Genomic DNA, 16,956 nt, shown 5'->3' with positions numbered 1-16,956 from the left:
GAATAGTAGTCAGGGTGGATGCAGTTGTCAGCTTGGGTAGGGCCTTAAGTCAAGGCCTTGAAGTATCCAGACCCATTAGAACCTGGTCAATTCCCCATTACAATTTCTCATTCTGCTCGACTCAGCCCTCATTCTCACGAATGCAGCAACAGCTTGTCTGACTTCCATAAACAAAAGTCACTGCGGATGCGCCCTTATAGACCAAGTCTTACGATAGTCTTGTGATAATCACACCAAATCTTGCGATAGCTTGGGCGGTGGGCTCACCAAAGCTTCAAAAGCACGTCAGGGTTACAGGTTCCCGATGCGGTACAGCACGCGGACTGGTCCACAGGACACTGCCGGTACTGGTACCCTAACCCAGTACCAGTACCCTAACCCTGCACTGGACACGGTACCAGATCCAACCGGCATCAGACCCAATACTCAATCCAAACTGGGCCTGGACGAGGTACCGGACATGAACCGTTACTGGGTTAGGGTACTGGGTTAGAGAACTGTTGCACTCCTCATCCTGGTACTGGACTAGTTCCGGGTCGCAGCCCTGGGGTTGAGTCCCATGTTTTGATACGAACAGCCAGCACTTCAGAAAAAGACGAGTTAGGGACACCCAAAACGTCAATTTTTGATGCTGAGGGGTCCTGAACCAATCGTCAACATGTGACGAGTTGTGAGTGAAAATGTGTTGAACAGGAAGTTTCAACATCAGTCTCATGGTGTTGTTGCTTTGTCATCCTGGCTAAGCATTACACACTTTGCACACTATCACACATAAATGACGCCTTTAAGGCTCACGCTGACAAAGAGGCCTGCACTAAACTAAATCAGAACAATATGCAGTCATGATACCCACAAAGTTGTTGACTTCTCAGACGTTTCTTAACATTTAAATTAGGTATAGATTATGCAAATTTGACATTTTCCTGAGCGATTTAAAAAAACAACAATGTTGTTTGATTTCCATCAACCGGCATGGACTTGTGGGGAATTCATTCATTCTCGACCTGAGTGAAGGGAGCGGAGTGGGACTGGTACGAGTGGGAGACAGATGGATATATAAGATGGAGCGAAGCTCCTGAAAGGTGTCGTTGCACGTGGTGATGAAGAGGGCAGGATGAGTTCTGGCAGGCAGCGGCAGGGATTCAGCTGCTGTGATGGCTCAACTTTAAAGAACTCTGGCATTCTGTTTCCTCCTGTCCTAGTTTCTCTTTGCCTCAGAGTCTCTCCATCCTCCCAGTTTTATCTTTTGATCTTGTTTTTTTCAGTTTCCTCCTTTTTTCAGTTTTGTTTAAGATGTTTTGTTGTCGCTTGCAGAGTGCCATGTGCATTTTACTTCAAATAGACAAATATCCTAATAAAAACAAGTTGCTTTAAAGAACCAGAGTTTGCATTCTTTCAGCATTTACTCTTTATTCTTGTTTTTTGTGTCTTTGGAAGTCTCCGAGGATCCTCTGCCATTCTGTGACCTTTAGAAGATTTTCAACATTTACAGGGACTCAGGGCTCTCCTCCTCTGTTCCACTTTCAATTGTGTTGCTTCTCCAGGGTCTCGGTCATGAACAGCAGCTCTGTTAGCTCAGCGTTTCTTCGGGGACCTTTTGCGGCTTCCTGTTCACTTGTGAAAGCGCTACAAATCTTTGAGGCTTATCACACATATCAGGCTCAGAGTGAGAGGAGAGCACAGGGACTGAGGGGGACATTGGTCAGTAGGGTAATGCATGCACGGTCATGCACTTAATGTACACTCTACTCTCTGCTGTTAATGGTTATGGCATCACTGTTACTGTGGAATAAAAGCTAAAACTGGGATGAAGTCCATTGCAACTACAATTTGAACTTCTTCTCTGTGTGGTTTAAGAATTATTTTTTTTTTTTCCTCCTAAATACTTCCTGTTAAAGTTTTCCTCTGATTTACTCTTTCAGCTACACTGCATTAAAAATACAATATGCAATAGAGAAACTTGCTAAGTCTGCGTGAATTTGCATTTTACTGGATCATCTACAAATCACTTGACTGTCACTCAAGTTGATTCATGTTTGAAAATCTTTAGCTCATCGAGCTTTATGAAGTTTTTCTGTGTCTGAAATGTCTGTAATGTTTTGGTTTTACAAATAGATCTCATTGACCTAATATTTTGATGTGATATATATATATATATATATATATATATATATTTGTGTTTTTTAGTACTTTATATATGTTTTTTGAATATATGTGTTGAAGCTTCTCATAAATTAATTGAAGGCTTTTATTTTGTTGTTTTTTTTCTCTATTTTTTTTATTTTTACTGATCTGAAAAATAATCTGAACCACGGTTCTAAAACTGTGACACAATCCAGAACTGTGAGTTTTGTGATCCGTAACACCCGTACTTAACGTCAAAGTAACAAGTTTAAAGAACAAAAAGTTTTTAAAAAATAAAAATAAAAAATAAAAACACCCACTCTGCTTAAATTGTGTTTTTGATGTTTTTAACATGTTTTTGTGTCATTTTCTGAATTTGGACGATGTATATAAAGAAAATTAAGCTTAAAAAAACAATAACGTCAAAGTAACAATAACTTACGTCCATCCATTTTCTGAAGCTCCATGGTTTATTTTGAGGTCACTGGGTTGCTGGAGCCTATCCCAGCTACTTTTGGGCAAGGGTGGGATACACCCTGGACTGGACCCTAGTCTATCACAGGGTCAGACAACATAAAAAAACTCACATTCACACCCAGAGGCAATTTAGAATCATCAATAAACCTATGAAGCATGAATTTGGATTGTGGGAGGAAACTCCACACAGAAAACCTCCAGCTGGGACTCAAAGCTTCCCTCTGTGAGGCGAGAGTGTCTACCACTACACCACCATGCACCAGCTTTAAAAGTAATTCCTAAAACTAAATAAATTTGCAACATTTTTTTTGTTGTAAAATCATCATTTTGTTCTGATTCTTTTCTAATTTCTCCACGTTTGCATTGAAGAAATTGCGCTGTAAATCTGCAGCATTCTTCATAAAATATGTATAAGATTTATTTTAATTTTCAGGAGTTTTATTTCATAAATATATTACTTTATTTATAAGTTGAGCGCAGATGATCCGAGCTAGAGCTGCGAAAGAGCTGCTCTGCATCATGTTTATGTGATGCCTGGTTCCATTCTGCATGGCTAAGCAGCCACAGGAAGAGCTGTTCCATATTCAAAGCTGCAAACAAACAGCACACCGACAGCAATGATTTTTAGATTGCCTTACAGGACTTCTAGGACCGGGCCGTACTCCTGCATACTAATAGGCTGCTACATGATCCATCAGTGCCATCGCCAGCAACGATTTGTTGTTTGAGCAAAGAGGAGGCTGCAGGAAGGGAAGACTGGAAGGCTGGCAGGGAAACATTGGAAACAGAGAAGTGCAGGAAGTGGCAAATAAACAGGAACTTTTTGACTTGATGGAAAAAGAAGGAGAGATTTGAAAGTAGACGCTTTTTTGTGCTCTACGTTAAATTAAAAATGTTTTTTTACACTCTTTTGGTGGCTAACGTTGCAGCAATTGTACTTTTTTTCAGTAAAAGTGATCTCATCTTCCTGTTTCCTGTCTTAACGTCTGCCCCTGGTTCCTCCATCATGAACCGGAGCACTGGCTCGTGTTCCCTCTGCTGTAGAGCTTATTTAACCCAGATACATAAAATAAAAGCTGAGACACAGTTATAAATAAAATATCTTTCAGACGCCGATGTGTGGCACAAGTTTGCAGCAGAGAGCTGAGGCGGAATCACAAAATGTTCACAAAGTTAGCTGCGAAACCGATTTAACCCAACAATGTAGCGCAGGAAAAGCTGCTGTCACTGGTTAGAAACTGGTTGGTATTCAGTGGCTGTGTAGCACGCTTACTGCAAAATACAAAATCTCTAAAATAATTCCTTTACTACACTTAAAATAGGACAAATCTAAAGGTATAATCAGACTGGAAACATTTGGTTTGGTTAAAGTGAACCAATGATACGGTACATGTGGCACCAGGAACCCCTCTCAGACCCAGAAAGGAAAGAAAAAGGAGAATAAAGAGAGCGCCAGTTGAATTTATGGTCTTTTCTAATCAACCTCTTGCTTTTACCTGTGCTACCACGGTAAAAAAAATATAAATATTACTTTTGGATAGAAGTACCTTTTGTATTGTAGAAAGTAAATACAATTTCATCACTTAAAAATGTACATAAATGGCATTAAAAATATATATTTTTTGCAACACTCACTTATTATTTCCATTTACTAGATCTTTATACCTAATATGAGTGTTTATTGTTGATTTTAAGATTTAATTTAATCTCAAAAGAAAATTCCAACTTTTTAAAGAAATCTTACTAAGATAAATTCTATTATTCTATTGACAGATTTTGACCTTTTACCTCATATTCTACATATTTTTTAGAGGAAATTTTTCCTGGACTCTTTCAGTCTTAATAACTGGGTGTATTGCAGTTTTTACTTTTTCCTGCAGAGAAATGTGTTTTTTTTTTCATAGTGGCTGTGTGATTTATTTTTAGAGTTATTTCATGAACATAAATATATTTTGTTATGGTAATTTTTGCTGTTTTGTCAAAATGTAAAAGAATTGCAGTCTAAAAGTTTCACTATATTTAATTTAAAGTCTCACTCCGATTCTGTTTCTAGCTAAAATAAAGAAGTTTTTCTAGGACATAGTTTCTGCAGAGCAGCAGGAGTTCACTAGAAATTCTCCTCCTCTACTTTCCTTCAAACTTGTTGAGAGTTCTCTGTTAACACTCTCTCCCACTAGCTTACAGCCCCTCACACCCTAAATAATATTAGTGGTGCAACAAACAATATTGAGTGATAAAAGATCTTTTCAGCTGTACAGTTTTGAGCCAGATTCCAGCTCAGACGAGGAAATGAAGACGTTCATGGATCTAGTCATCTACAAGCATCAGAATGGAGCAGAGCAGGGTGATCCTGACCCTCCAAAAGAATTTACTCTTAAGAAACAAGCTCATATTCAATTTGATCTGCTCCTGATTCAGAACAATTTCAATAAAGAAATACACCGAAATGCAATTTTAAGCTTAATTTTCTTTATATAAATCCTCCATCATCAGAAAAATGTCAACAGTTCGTTTTAAAAACACCAAAACACATTTTTATTGGAGTGAGTTTTTAAAAAGGCCAGGAAAATACACAGCACATGTCTAATTAAGGGCAGAAACTGCTGATCTTCTGTGTCTCTCAGAGTGCCAATAGCCTAATTGGCTTATGGCTTAAAGTTAATTTTCTTGTATTTTCATGTTCAATGTCTTGTCATGTATAGTTAGCTTCACACATGCTGTACCAGAAAGGCTACTCCAAGAGTTAAGAGGCAGACAGAGCAGGCTGCAAGTGATTGATTGGTTTACTGTGCTCCGATGCGGTTTGCAGAGTTAGCTGTCAGGGTCGGATAAAGGAAGACGGACTAATAGGGATGGGGAAGTCAGCTGTAAAGGAAACAGAAAGGGATTTATTGGAAGAATGTGAATCACTTAAAAGACTTGTCAGAGCAGCTACTGACAGGTGAGAAATTAAATAAATTAGGGAGCAAGAGAAACACAGGTAGAGAACAAACAAGTCCAGACCCCAGTGAACTGCAGAGAATAACTTAGTGCTTCTGTTAGGATATGTGGAGTTTTCTGATCAAACCCATGAAGTATTAATCCAGTTAGTTTCAGATTTTTACTCTCTTTACAGCTAAGATTTTATAGGTTGTTAACTTTTAACATTTTCTAACTTTACTAACTCGTCATCTTTTGGCTAAATGGTTAGGGGCTGCGACTTGAATGGTGTATAAAGCTCTTTACTTCATTCTAATGCTGCACAGGTCAAGTTTTAATATTACACCAATGCACAGACGCGATCTGAGGTCGTGCGGTGCGGTTTCTGTAGCTGACCCGGCACAACAACCAATCAGGGACTGAGAATGGTGATGGTTAATAGGTTCATTTAGCTTTGAAATTCGGTCACATTTTGAGAGATGCTAGGTTCTTTTTACATTTTTGTCAAAAAATAGGCATAATTCATATTTATTATTAGAAAACAGAAGGTCATGAATGCAAATCTAAATGTCTTAAAGGTTAAAGTAAGACTATACGGCTCCTTTTAGGTTTTGATCAGTAGAAAATGAGCCGAAACGGCTCTTTTACTGTTAGAGGTTGTTGACTCCTGTTTTAGAAGATTACTCAGAAATACGTGAATGAATCAAAATACCACTTTGGGGTTCTTTATATTGAAGAATGAACAGTATAATACATTTAAAAGCTCAAAAAGTGGATTTTTCATGGTATGGGACTTGTAAAGGATGTAACATAAAAGTAGAAAAGAGAACAAATTAAATTTACCAACGACTCAGAAACTTTCACAAACAAACCCAGGCTGAAAATAAGCTGAGAATTTATTTACAGAAAAAAAAAAACAAGATACAAGAACCAAAGCCTTTAACAACAGCTAAACACAAATAAATGTTCTGCTGCTGCCACATGGGGCGGGGGACTCCAACAGATGAGGTGGCACTATTTGAACGCTGCTGCCGGAGGTCCTCGTCCAATCAGGAACATCGAACAATTTGGGCACCAATCTGCAAACAGGAAGTGAAAAAAACAAGGAACAAAACTTAAATTAACAAAAATAATTATAAACGTAGATAACATTAAAATGAAAGGTTCCAACTATACTCAGAAATCTTTAATTTGGAGGCATCAATATCTAACAAATTCCAATCAAGATTATCCATAAAATAAAGGGTAAGAAAAATCATTTCAGTCCAGGTAAACAGACAAACAATCTAAAAGTTTTGTGGCATTCTTATTTTTTATCTTTTCTAGAGATTTACAAGAAAAAATGCAAGTCATTTTTAAAGAACAAAAAATGTGGACTCTCTTTCAAAAATCGACACCTATGAATAAAAAAACTTACCAAAAATTACTAAATTGTTGAACAAAAATTGAAGAAACAAAACTTCCACTGCAGTCGAAAACCAAAGAAAAGAGAAACAGAAAAATATTCCAAAAGCACAAATAAAACAGTAAATACGGCCTCAGCCGGAACAAGAGGGCCTTTAAAATGGCCGCCAGGAGGGAAGTACACCGCTTTGGGAGTGACGCGCTGGCCGGCGCCTCTGTAGATCTCTCCAAAACATACAAACACAAGCTACTCGCTCAACATCATCCATGTTTTCCATGATGTCGGAACAAATGAAGGGGCGTCAAGCAGTAAATTTGACACGCATCAACAGAATGCAGCAGATGAAGCGTTTTGCAGTCCCGTTCACACTGATTGCAGCTCTGGTGCCAAACTATAACCACAATCGATGTGGATTTTTTTCCCCAAGGACTCTACGACACATGGGCGGACAGGGCTGAAACGAACCTGCAATCTTCCAATCAGAGGTTGACAGCTCTACCTCTGCGCCCAAGAAACGTAAACAAAAACACCCTTTGAATTGGAATTAAGACGGTCACTTCCACAACTCTGACTGGTCTTTTTGTTCTGCCTTTTAACTCTACGATAACACAGCATTCTCACATATTAAAACTCTGTCACGCTCATTAGAGATGCCTCTTCTCTCATTTGCCGCTATCATTCTCTTCTTTATCAGATCTAATAGAGTTACAGAGCAGTGTGAAAAGAAGTGATGAATCATAGAAGGCAGGCAGGGCGTACATGGTAGAAGGCTGAGTCTTTGTACGGTATCTGTATTTTATCTGCAGCCCATTTATCACGTCGGTTTTGTCACTGCAGAGGCTCAGTCCGAACCCCTCCTCATGCACACCTCCCTTGCTCCAGTTCTGCCTCGCTTTACTCCCCCCGGTCTCTCATGCTTACCTTCCTCCACTCTTTGCTCCCCTACATTCCTACAGCTTTTACACGTCACGTTCTATTTTCTGCACCGTCTGCCTCCATCCAGCCCCACCCTCCGTCTGTGTCAGCGTAGAAAACACAATCATTTATTTATTCAGTTGTTTTACCCCCTCCTCACTCGGGTTTTGCAGCCCGCTTGTCCTGGTAAACATTACAGCAACGTCACCAACTCAATGAAACTTAAAGATAAATATTCAAGTTCTGTCTCCCTGGTGAAAGACAAACCTGTAAGACTGAAGGAATGCAGTATTATGCATGAAACACACACAGCTCACTACGTCTACAATGGATCTGTTGTTCAAATAGATGGAATAAAGAGAAGAGAAGCATCCTAAGCTGACAAACTGAGGAGAACTTTTGGTCGGAATCCAAAAAACAGAGAAATATTCTTGGCTTCTGCAGCAGCTGAAATGCAAATGAGGTGAATGTGCAAACGTGTCTTTAACAGAATTTGGTGATGAGATTTAAAAATCAACAAATTTGAATTTATTGGATCACAAAAACGTAAAAAAGATCTGGAAAACAGGAACTTGAACCACAAAGCTTCTAAAACTAAAACCAGGAGTTACGTTGAGGTTCATTATCAGGAAAATTCTGCTACTCGACTCATTCTTGCTACAAAATTACATATTTTTTATGAAATTTTGAAAATAAACTTCAGAGCTCTTAGTTTGAAGGACGCTAAAAGATTAACAAAAACCCCTTCCAGATATTTAAATTCACCATGTTTTAAGTAGATTGAGATTTCCCAGTTATATCATGAAGTCAAGAAAGTAAAAGTTTCAAACCAAAAGGTAATAGTGGATACCCACCACTACAAAACGCTGATGCTGCAGGTTTTTGGGTTGTCTGGGTCTGTGGAGGGTCACGAAGACGAGCAGACACATCTTAAGGGGAGCACAGGTTCCCTTGAGGCTCAAATGGCCACCTCAAAAAATGTGCATGTGGCAAGTGGATCGTGAATTATTTGTAAGGCCAATGTAAGTTGCACACATTCGGGTGATGCTGTGGTGTTGTCCCCTTATACGCCACTCTCTAGTTGCAAGTAAGGTGTGAGTGACCTTGCACAAACGATTGCACAGATTGTAGGATACCCACACAAATTTATCGTCTAATTTCTTATTTTTTTGTAAAAGTCAGGCCGCACACTCATTATGAGAACAGCTCTAATGGGCTCCTTAGATAATGCGCAGGGTTTGAAGGGGTTAAAAATGAGAAAAATCTGGACGCCACACCTGTATCTCACCTAATTTACATCATTGTGTGTAAGTGTTTGCTACACCTATCGCCCGCAGCATACCCATAGGAAAAACACTGTTGCTCTACGACCTTGATATTTCGAATGGACCCAGAGTATCTGCAGATCCTTAAAAGTCTTACATTTAATGAACTAAAATAACCCCTAAAAAGTATTAGTGTTTTTACTTCTGGTGAAAGAGTCTGTTTTTTTCATTGGTGCACAGTGACTTTCTGTCACTGATAAAACAAAAAACAAACATTTCCAGGATGCACTGTCTTAACATTGTGAACTGGTCATAAATTGTTTAACCACAGCTTGCATTTTAGCTTAGACTCATCAGTTTGGGACAAACAAAATATTAGGGATTACTTCTAGTAGTCAAAACGGGCTAGCTGACATCCTTATGAACCGGTTTGCTGAAGGACATCTAAACTTGCTACAGTGTGGATCATGGTGATTGAATTGCATTTGTAGAGCAAGAAACGGCTTTGTTTGTTTCTTTGTACATACAGCCTTCTAAAAATTTTAAGAGTTCTTAGAAATTTCTTAAAATGGTCCTAAAAATCATACTTTTGTAAACCTGTGGATACTCTAGGTCCCCCTCCAGGTTTCGATTAACTGTGTCGCCCACATTCAAGGCACACCAGAACCTGCATTTAATGAATTATTATGACCTTCTTTTTTTATTTCCAGAGTATAATTTATAGGAGTAGTGCCACAGACTCTTGAGATCTCTTTGAATTACCGCCGTTGACTCGGATGTACCGTCCGGGTGGTGAGTTTTGACTCTTCGCCAGCGACCAGCTGCAGAAAGCAGAAGCCCTTTATTAGGTTAAAAGCTGTCAATTTTGTGTCATTATCAAGCACCCTATGCTTTTGCAGAGTGTAATTTACTGTGAATGTCCACTCCTTAAACATGAATTACATGCATGAAACTGGTGAGGCTGTGCTGGTCAAATCATGGACAGGCTAGTCTTTCTGCACGGACAAGTGGTCATTACCGTCTTCATTCTGAATTCTTAGAAAACAATGCAGGACAGTAAAGCAGACGGAGGGAAACGTGGGACTATTTAGTGGAATTCTAATCCTATTAAATGTTTGCCAACTGGCTCTTTGCTCGTCTGTGCATTGTGTGTTGAACTGGATAATGTCGTCTTTTACGATCCGTGATTTGATGGCATGTTTGGTGGGTATCAGTAATTACACAGTGAACGGCATAAGGGTCATTGTATGTGTCCCTGGCCTCTATAGTACAGTGATTACTACGTCGTCTCCTAATGCGGTCAGAACGGAGACAAAAGTACTTTTAGTTTTAATGAACAGAGGTTTGTTACATTTTTGCATGACCTTAACTAGAGCTGTGGATCATTAATTAGAAGACAATCTGATTCAATTCAGGAACTATTCACTATTAATTATGATTATGCTGGGTTAGACAAAGTAAAAAAAAAAAAAAACTACTTTTTTCTAGGACGAAATTTGTGCAGAATTTGTGGGTGGAAGTGTTCCCGCTGATATCCCATCATTCCTTTGTTTACAGTTTCTTCTGCTAGCTTACAGCCACTCAAGCTAACACTAGTGGTGCAAGAAAAATGGTGAACAACATCAGAGCTATCCAGATGTACAGTTTTTAGCCAGAACCAATTCAGATGAGAAAAATGAAGACATTAATGGATCTATTTGTCTACAAATATGTGGATATGAATTGGAGTGAAGCAGGGAGCTTATGACCCTCCCATTTCAATTTCTGCGTCACAAAAGAGAGCTCATTTCAAACGTAATTTTTCATCTAGTCCTGATTCATCCCGATTTGAATAAATAAATACTCTTTTATTATTATACGTCCTCCATCATGAGAAAAATGCTTCACAAACGTATTAAAAACCCAATTCTCACAGGAGTCGGTCTTTAGAGACCTTAATTTATATTTTTACTTAGAACAGGAAATTAAAACCAATAAAAAAACAGACAAAAACACAAAGACTGATGTAAGTCAAAGGCATTTATCACTTTATCCACACTCAAAGGTTTTCTGTCCATTTCCTGGTTAACTTCAGCAATAAACAAACAAGCAAAAAAATTATACTTCGCTGCTGTTTTTGATCATTTTTGAACAAATCCTGAAAATGTTTGTCAAAGTTTTTCCATCCTCAAAGTTTATTTGACTGCAGTTCCAACAGATAGATAGTAAATGAAGACACTGCAACACCTCAATAAAAATGACTTTTGAATTACTAGAAAGTCTTTTATTCTAAATTCAGTGTTTTCAATAAACATGTTTTAAAAATGTACTTTATTGTATTTCTTCCAATTGTGGCCTGTCTCTTATTGATGGCGATTTCCAATAGCAGGCAGGTCTAACAGATGTTTGTTACTGTTCGACGCTGGTCCCCAACATTGACCGGACTCTTTGAGATCTACCCAACCCCCCCGGGTCAAGCACAGTGATTGAAGAAACAATAGATACCATTCTGGTACGGCTTCTCTGCAATTCTTTATTCAAATTTCCTACTATATTTAAAACAAAATCAGTTTTTTAAAACTTGTTTTAGTAAATAGAACTTCTCACTCATTTTTTCCATCTACTTGGTAGCTTTAATTTGAAATGAGAACTTTCACAGACACTTTATTTTGAAGATTTCTTTACTTCCTGTGACAATAATGCATCTATTGCGTCCATTTAGTTTATGCATCTAAAATCCAACATTATTCTGCAATTTTAGGGCATGAAGTGCCTTTTTGCAATACGCTAATATATTTATAAAGACTAAATTAGCGATTGTGGACTTCATAAATATTCATACTCACTTTTTCTGGAACCAAAATAGCAAATATCTTAATATTTGGATGCTTGTTAGAGTCCTAACTTTCTTAAAGCCCATTGAAACACTCGGAACAACTGAACCAGAGTCTGAAGAACCAGTTTTAACCTTCCAGTTTCATCGAGAAACAATCAAGAAATCCAGCAACTAATAGATTCCTGCTCCCTTATTAAACAGACACAGTGAGGATTCCTTCAGTATCCTCACTTTCTCACACCACATGCTTCCGTCTCACCTCCTCTCTTGTTTCTTCACCAAGAAGCAAAGACCTAATTACACCCCCCACACACACAGACACAAACTTTCAACATTGACTACAATGTATATTAGAATTAATTTTTCCTTAGAACAACGCATTACTTTAACCCTGTCTCACCACAGGTTCCCATTATTTACGTTCTTTCGACTACCGTAACATAACGCAATTCCTACAGGTTCTGAAGCGTAGAAAAGCAGCCTTGCGCTGATATATAACACTATATAGTAGTAAAGTATTTACCCAATCAGTGTAAATCAGCTGAATTTGCAGAGCTGATTACCAAAACCACTTTGAATACATTGCTATCTTAAACCAGGGGTGTCAGAATCCAGGCCTCGAGGGCCGGTGTCCTACATGTTTTCCAGCCAACCTCCCATTGAAGCTTCTTATTGGCCAACCCACTGAGGTATATAATTCCACTGAATATATCAAGGTGTTGACATCACCCATAGAATATGGCTTACCTCCAGCGCCAGAACCTTTTCTGTCACTTCAATTAGTCCGAGTTGGTCTGAGTCGTGTTTTTAGAGGAACTGCTGCTGCCAATCATCACGTCCACACTCCTTCCACTGAAAGCAGCTCAGGAGAAGCTGTCAATGAAACATTCAAGGTGGGGGCCAGAGGGTACCACATGCTTTCTTATTGGTTAACTTGAATAACTTTCAAAAATATATTAGAATACATTGAATTATAAAGTAGAGGATCTTAAGAGGAATGTATTAGGACTTCCTATATGGAATGTTGATATGTCCAGTGATTATGCAGTCAATGGGCCCAAAAACAGCTGATCCAGTTAATCAGCAGCAGATGAGACAGAATCTCTGGAAAACCAGCAGGAAGTCGGCCCTCGAGTTCTAGAATTTGACATCTCTAGTGTGAAGCCAGACTGTTTGTTCAGAACTGCAGTTCTTCAGTCTTTATTTATTGTGTTTGTTAAGGTTTATACTGGGGGGACATGGTGGATAGTCTTGTAAATGTCTTGTTTTGTTTGTATTTGTTTTTATAGACTTTGCTTTTTTAATGTATTTGATTTTTTGTAAAGGGCTTTGAGTTTCAACTGAATGAAAGACACTATACAAATAAATGAAGTTTGAGTTTAAATGGTCAAAGAGTTTTGGTTATTCAAAGAGAATGTGTTATTTAGGTGTCGTTGTTGCCACCTGTGGTGTTAAAGTCCCTCTTCGATCATTTTTTTTATCTATTTTAGAGGCGTTCCAAATGGACCTTAACTGTAATTATGGAGAATTTAGATAAATTGAGAAACCTTGTCATTTTCTGGGAGAGTTTCTCCAGAGTGGCAGTAGTTCATTAGAAATTTTCCTCTGATTTTTCCCTTCCCTTTTGCTGAGAGCAGGGAGCTTGTGGGGTATATCACAAATCCAATGCTTTTCAAACTGAATTTTGTTCCTAAATCACAGGAATGTTCTTACAATATGTTCTCCATCATCAGAAAAATGCTACAAGTACATGTTTAAAACCTCAAAAACATGATTCTTTTGGGGGGGAGTGGGTCTTTAAAGGGTTAAATGTATGTAAGTGAAAACCTTCTTTTCCTCTGGAGCGCTCTGATCTCTATTTCATCTGTGCTCTTAATCCAATACGTGGCTTACAGCTTAGTCGTCATCATTAGGTTGACAGAAAATGTTTGCTCGTGTGTGACAGGGTGATGAATCGCTGTTTTCACTCTCGACCTCATTTACACCATGAACCGCATGTGAAGTGGAGCCAGAATATAAAAACTGTCGTCTGCAACTATCTGTGTTATGTGTTCTCCTGCAAGCAAACAAACAGAAAGAGCGTGAGTGCCTTTGAGCGGCGGCGATTTAAACACCTGCGCCACGCACAACGCCGCTCCCTGTTCCGTGGCACCATGTGGTCATGCATGGCGTGTTACACAGCTTCAATCATCAGCTAGAACCTGTGATCACTGTAAATTACTGATGCTGGAGCAGACATAAAACCACGTGGAGGTTAAATAACATCCAATAATTAGGCTGCAACACGCAACTCCAGCATGATCAAGACCAGCTTCTCGGATCAGCAAATCAATTGTGTTTTTTTTTTAAATACATGAGTAAAACCCAACCTATTTTTTTAGCAAGATTTAGGATGGAAAAACTGACATACCAATAAAAAAAAAAGTTTAACCATATTTGGAATAAATTGACAACATTTTTTGCCCCAACTGGACCAGAATTTATTAGATAATAACAGCAGCCTCATTCTCTTTCCCCTTTTTATTTATTTATATATTTACTCTAAACTTAAATAATACGTTCTGTCTGATTTGATTTGTTTATTAATTGTATGTATGTATATTAATATATGCAGACCTATGTATGCATTTATATCGCTCTTATGCAGGTATACATGTGTGGATGTGATTATACACTTTTACTTTATTTTTTTCCACTCTTTGTTTTTACTTTTCTCGTAAGAATATCTCTTTCTTCTGCCTGGATAATACAAGATTTATTCATGAATTTTGGATGGAATTTTGACAAATATGGACGGATTTCAGTTTATGTTGATGTCTTTGCCCTTTTTTTTCTCTGTTATCCAAAAATATAATATAAAAATACATACAACACAGTCATTCTTGGTTAAAAACTAGTTTAAATGAAATTCAAATCAAACTGTTTTTACAGATTATTGTGTGTACAGTAGTTCCCACTCACCCATTCTTGCTAATAGTTGTTTACACAGTAATCCAGGATTTACTGCTGTCATCCAGAGGGTTTGCTGGCCTCAGCACCGCCTTGTACTCATGCTGTATAAATGTCTGTTTAGGTTTCACACCACATTAAGCCTCTGATCAGACCTACAGCCAGTGACAGGCTGTCAGATTTTACAGCTCGTTTGTTTAAATGTGCCTAATGGGCTGAAGTCACATTAGCAGCAACTCCATTCATTTATGTCACTCCCAACACTTGAGTGCTCCAAATGGATGCATTTCCAAACCCTGTGATTGTTACTTACACCTTATTTGCTGCAGTTAAAGGAAGCGGACGCAGACCGCTGCAAGCATTCGCTTTTCATTCTCCATCCTGGCATGAGTACCAGAAAGTACGGGTCTGGCGAAATGATACATATTTATCTCATGATACGACACATATCCCAATATACTTCAATACAGTTATAAAAATATTTTACTTTAAATTGTGACTTGATAATTTTCTGAATATTAATACATTTTTCACAAAAGTCAATTTGTAAAATACACTGCAACTGAATCTCATAAACAAGCTGTTTTTCCCCAAGCACATTCATTTTTGCTTTTCTTTTGGTAATTTAGGAAATATTTAAGTGGAAAACAGAAATAAGACTCAACTGTGTATTTTCTTTTAAATAATAAATTAAATATTGCCATGGAAGTATTTTAAATCGATACAAATATCGCCAAATAAAGTATCGCGATATTTCACTGTATCGATACTTCCTTACACCCCTACTACAAAGTCTTACTCTGTTCTGTTATGTTTTTGCAGTTTGCTGTTTGTGTAAAGATGAATTTCTCTTAAAGGATAAATGTTGACCTCATCATTTACTTGAATTGCAGACAATCATATTTCTAGCTGGATGCATGTTTGAATGTTCAAAAGACAAGTTATGTTATAAAGATTTTAGCTTTTTATTCTGTAAAAAAAGTTTTTCTGGCTTTTTTGGTTCTACGTTCATGTTTATGTTATTTTTTAAAGACAGCAAAACTGAGCATTAAAACTCATTGAATTGTATTTTTTTATATTTTATTAATTATTATATTTTAAATATATATATACATTAATCTTTGAAAGTTTACTTTTTTCAAAAAAAGAAAATATATTTTTTATTGCTTTTTTTCAGATGTGCTTGTATTTGTGAATGCAAGCAGCTGGCCAGTTTTGAATTTACTTTGGGATTAATAAAGCTTCTATTTTATTCTATTCTGTATTTACCCTAAAATTATTATTTTTTTTACTTTGGTGTTTTAGTTTTTATGCATGTATTAGACACGTAATATCACAAAAAGAAGTGTTTATATATAAATTAAAAAACACTTCTTTTTGTCATCAACTCCAAAACATATGTTTTGGCTCTTTCAATGTGACAATTATTACAGAGAAATTGGTTGTCAGAAATACAGTATAAATGTTTTTCTTAGTACAAAAACACTGATATTTAAAAAGTTTAGAAGGAATCTCAATGCTAAATTTTCCAAACAAACAATTACAAACTTTTTAAATTATGTCAAGAAACTTGTGAAAGATGACACAAAATAATGAAGAAATAATAATAGCAATATACAGTGAAACTAACACAAAAATGCAGAATATGTTATTCTAATAACGTATTAGCTAAATGTAAAAACTAAAACGACAAAATGATGGAACTGGAAATAATTCATTTCTTACATACTCACCCACATCACAGACATACAGTGGCTCTTTATTATAGAATTGGTCCACTTGTGGTTCTGTTCAGATGGAAATCTTCGGTAGACATTTAAACTAGAGTGCGGCAGAAGAAAGAAAAACCGAAATCCATGAGATCAGAGACAAGCAGGCAGGAAATCAACATGGAGACAAACACAACGTGCTGCTGAGAAATCCTTTAATTATTTTGGAGGTCACAGGGTTGCTGGAGCCTATCCCAAGTACTCTTTGGCAAAGGTGCGGCACACAGAAAGAACTCTATTGGAATTCAAACCATGGCCTTCTAGCTGTGAGGTGAGAGTGCTAACCACTACACCGGTGTGCATACCACAGCTGAGACA

General features: G+C 37.5%; 1 protein-coding gene across 1 annotated transcript in view; it reads left to right on the top strand.

Annotated features, from left to right (window-relative positions):
- The window catches only part of tmem163a (transmembrane protein 163a), a gene marked incomplete in the record, with an annotated part of 67,669 nt that overhangs the window by 15,952 nt on the left and 34,761 nt on the right, over positions 1 to 16,956 (top strand).

The sequence above is a fragment of the Oryzias melastigma genome, linkage group LG21 (genome assembly GCF_002922805.2).
Source record: "Oryzias melastigma strain HK-1 linkage group LG21, ASM292280v2, whole genome shotgun sequence".
Classification (NCBI taxonomy): Eukaryota; Metazoa; Chordata; class Actinopteri; order Beloniformes; family Adrianichthyidae; genus Oryzias; species Oryzias melastigma.
Note: the sequence above shows the minus strand (reverse complement) of the source record. Positions and strands in the feature narration are given on the sequence as shown.